The sequence below is a fragment of the Trichechus manatus genome, unplaced genomic scaffold (genome assembly GCF_000243295.1).
Source record: "Trichechus manatus latirostris isolate Lorelei unplaced genomic scaffold, TriManLat1.0 scaffold00057, whole genome shotgun sequence".
Lineage (NCBI taxonomy): Eukaryota > Metazoa > Chordata > Mammalia > Sirenia > Trichechidae > Trichechus > Trichechus manatus.
Window position 1 is genome coordinate 8841097 of NW_004443993.1, and position 4100 is coordinate 8845196.

General features: G+C 49.6%; 1 pseudogene; it reads left to right on the forward strand.

Annotated features, from left to right (window-relative positions):
* LOC101349809 (cyclin-I-like) overlaps positions 1–4100 on the forward strand; it is an 8398-nt pseudogene that overhangs the window by 3266 nt on the left and 1032 nt on the right.

A 4100-nucleotide genomic window follows, 5' to 3' on the forward strand; every position in this document is an offset into this window, starting at 1 on the left:
GCCACACCTTTCTCCCGTGGAGTTGCTGGTGGGTTTGAACTTCCAACCTTTTGGTTCGCAGCCGAGTGCTTAACCACTGCGCCGCCAGGGCTCCTTATCCACAGTAATACCCGTTGCCATTGAGTAGATTCTAACTCATAGCAACCCTATAGAACAGAGTAGACCTGTACCATAGGGTTGCCAAGGAGCGGCTGGTGGATTAGAACTGCCAACCTTTTGGTTAGCAGTTGAGCTCTTAACCACTGTGCTACCAGGGCCCCATCCACAGTATAGGAGTAAGGGAAAGGAGCCCTGGTCCCACATTGGTTAAGAGTTCGGCTGCTAACGGAAAGGTTGGTGGTTCGAACCCACCCAGTGACTCCGTGGGAGAAGAGACCTGCAGAACGGCTTCTGTAAAGATTACAGACTAGAAAACTGTATGGGGCGGTTCTGCTCTGTCACATAGAGTTGCTAGGAATCGATATTGGCAGCACCTAACAACAACATCTCATTGCCGTGGAGTCAATTCCGACTCATATAGCGACCCCATGTGAGGGAGTAGAACTACCCCATAGGGTTTTCTACCTTTAGGGGAGAGTCCCTGCCAGGTGGTGGCCCCACCCTGCTGTGATTTCCTTCCCTGGCAACCTGGTTGCTTCCCAGCAGAGTGGGCTGGCTCCTCACACCCCCTCCGCGGAGCAGTTCCCAGGGCCCGCCAGGTCTACCTGGGTCTTCCCCGTCCCTGTGTCTTCCCCGTCCCGGTGTCCTTCCTCCACCCCCAGCAGGGAAACACCACTTCCTGCCCTTGATGTCATCGCTGCTAAAGTTTCCCTTCTTCTTAACAGCTCGGGCTGTTGGTTTCTGTCTTTGTATTTGTGCACTTGACCACGAGTTTGTGCTTCACATCTTTTTCTTTTTTTTAATTGCTAATACACGGAAAAGGCAAACGGGGCAAAAATGTATGCAGCGACAAGTGTATACATCCTCTCACGCCTGACCCCAGGTTTCTGTCTCCTTTCCAGAAATCTTCTGTGCAATCATATCTCTGCCCCGAAAGAAAACCAGTGTTCTATACATTCCACCCCTCGCTTTGTTTTCTTATCCCTTCCAGATCTCTCTTGAGGTCCAGAGAGATGACTCAGCTTTCTTTCTTTCCCTCTCAGTTACCGAATGGAGTCTAAGAACCATAATTTGACAGTTTTCCTTCCAATGGCTCTGTAGGTTATTTCCACTCAGAAGAATTTTGCGGTGGACATCCTCACCTGTCTTTGATCCAGATATGGGCACTTGTCTAGAAACTTGGTGGTTCAGTCCCAAGATTAGCCCTCATACACAGTCACACAGAGACACTGGACTCTCAACCCCACTGGCCATAAGGATGGCTTATCTACTGAGCACCTACTGTACACCGAGCATGTTCCAGAGAACAAAGCAATGAGGTGGCCCCTGACGTAAGCCCGACTTCATAGACAGGAAAACAGGCTCAGAGCGGGGAAGGAATTTGCCCAAGATCATACAACTAGCAAGGGGCAGAGCTGGAATTTGAAGCCGGGTGGTATGGCTCTTACATGATGCTGTTGCTCAAGAGTCCCCAGGTGGCACAAATGGTTCAACTGCCAACTGAAAGGTTGGAGGTTTGAGTCCACCCAGAAGCACCTCAGAAGAAAGGCCTGGCAACCTGCTTCCCAAAAATCAGCCCTTAGAAGCCCTATGGAGCACAATTCTACTCTGACACACATGGGGTCACCATGAACCGGAATCAACTTGACGGCAACTGGTGGTTCCCCAACAAGGTACACTGGCCTGTGTAGCATGAACCCCTGGCCCCCAGGACACAGCATCACACTGGAAACCTACAATCCACCTGGGTAGCTGGGTGCACACCCCAACACCACAAAACACGATTGCTTTACACAAGCATGCCTTGTAGCTGGTGTGCAATACAGGTACACACACTCACACACCCACCTGTGTTTTCCTGGCTTATCTAGAGACATTGGTGGTTTAGCGGTAAAATTCTTGCCTCCCGTGAGGGAGACCCGGATGCAATTCCCAGCAAATGCCCCTTAGGCGCAGCCACCACCTGAGGCATGTGTGTTGCTATGATGCTGAACAGGTTTCAGCAGGTCTTCCAGACTCAGACAGACAAGGAAGAAAGGCCTGGCAATCTACTTCCAAAAATTAGCCAATGGAAACTCTATGGCTCACAATGGTTTGATCCTCAACCAATCATGGGGTTGGTAGAGGACCAGGCAGCATTTCGTTCCATTGTGCATGGGGTCACCATGAGTCAATTGGCAGCATCTAGGGCTGAGGAACTCAGACCCAGCTTTTCCGGTGAGTCACCTCATTTGGACGACAGAATTCCCCTCTCTGCGTCTCTTTCCTCCTTCAGCACATGTTAACACTCCCATGACTCAAGGCCAGTGTTACTCGATTCTTTTCCTTATTTCTTCTTTTCTCCTTTCATGTACCCGTTTGGAGTGGTACTCAGTCATTCACTCACATCACTCATGCCCTTTGTTAGGCTGCCCTGGGGGACGCAGAGGGTCCAGGCTAGTTAAACAGCTGACGCTAGGTGATGAGGCCACTGACAAGGGTGCGGGGACTTGATCCATTTGGCGAGGAAAAATCAAGACACAACAGCATCCAACGCTGGGGATGATGAGGAACCCCTGGAATCTCATTCATTGCCGGTGGGAATGCAAAATGGTACAGCCACCTTGGAAGACAGTCTGGCAGTTTCTCACAAAATTTTCTTACAAAGCTAAACATTGGCTTACCACGTTGTTGTTAGATGCCATTGAGTCAGTTCCACCTCCTAGCAATCCTAGGTACAACGGAACGAAACACTGCCTAGTCCTGCGCCATCCTCCCAATCGTTATGCTTGAGCCCATTGTTGCAGCCAATGAGTCAATCCATCTCGTTGAAGGTCTTCCTCTTTCTCGCTGACCCTCTACTTTACCAAGCATGTCTGGCGACCCCAGGTGTTACAGAGCAGAACTGCACCTTAAGATTTTCTTGGCTGTAATCTTCACCGAAGCAGATGGTCAGGACTTTCTTCAATGGTACCAGTGGTTGAGTTCAAACTACTAACCTCTAGGTTAGTAGTTGAGTGTAAACCGTTCGTGCCACCTAGGGATGTTTGCCCTCTATTACCAACCTAAATATTGGCAGTTTGAACCCACCCAGTGGTGCCTCAGAAGAAAAGCCTGGTGATCTACTTCCATAAAAAATACCCTGAAATTTTAGCCAAGAAAACCCTACGGAGTTGCTATGAGTTAGAATCGACTCAATAGCAACATGGCATTATACTTTTGCCAAAACTTACAGGCCTGTACAACACTGTCTTAGTTCTCCAGTGCTGCTATAACAGAAATACCACAAGTGGATGGCTTTAAACAGAAATTTATTCTCTCACAGTCTAGGTGGCTAGAAGTCCAAATTCAGGGTGCCAGCTCCAAGGGAAGGCTTTCTCTGTTGGCTCAGGGGGAAGGACCTTGTCATCAATCCTCCCCTGGTCTAGGAGCTCCTCAGCTCAGGGACCTTGGGTCCAAAGGACATGTTCGCCTCCTGGTTCTTCACTCTTGGTGGTAGGAGGTCCCCCTGCCTCGCTGCTCCATTCTCTCTTTTATATCTCAAAAGAGATCAACTCAAGATTCAGTCTAATCCTGTAGATTGAGTCCTGCCTCATTCACATAACTGCCTCTAATCCTGCCTCCTTAACATCATAGAGGTAGGATTTACAACACATCGGAAAATCACATCAGATCACAAAATGGTGGACAGCCACACAATACTGGGAATCATGGCCTAGCCAAGTTGACACACATTTGGGGGGGACACAATGTAATCCATAACAAACACCAAGAGTGAACCCTGATGTAAACTCTGGGCTTTAGTTCATGACAGAGTAAGCGCATGGCTGCTAATCAAGATGTCAGCCGCTGGAACCCAGCAGCCGCTCCGCGGGAGAAAGGTGTGGCAGACTGCTTCCGAGGACTGTTGTTGCCCTTCCCTCTCTGTGAGCTTTTTCTTACCCCCCCCTTTTTCGCCTTCCCCCTTTCACCGTTTTCCCTCGGAGGTGCATGCCCTTCCAGAGGCAGAGCCAGTCCCCCAT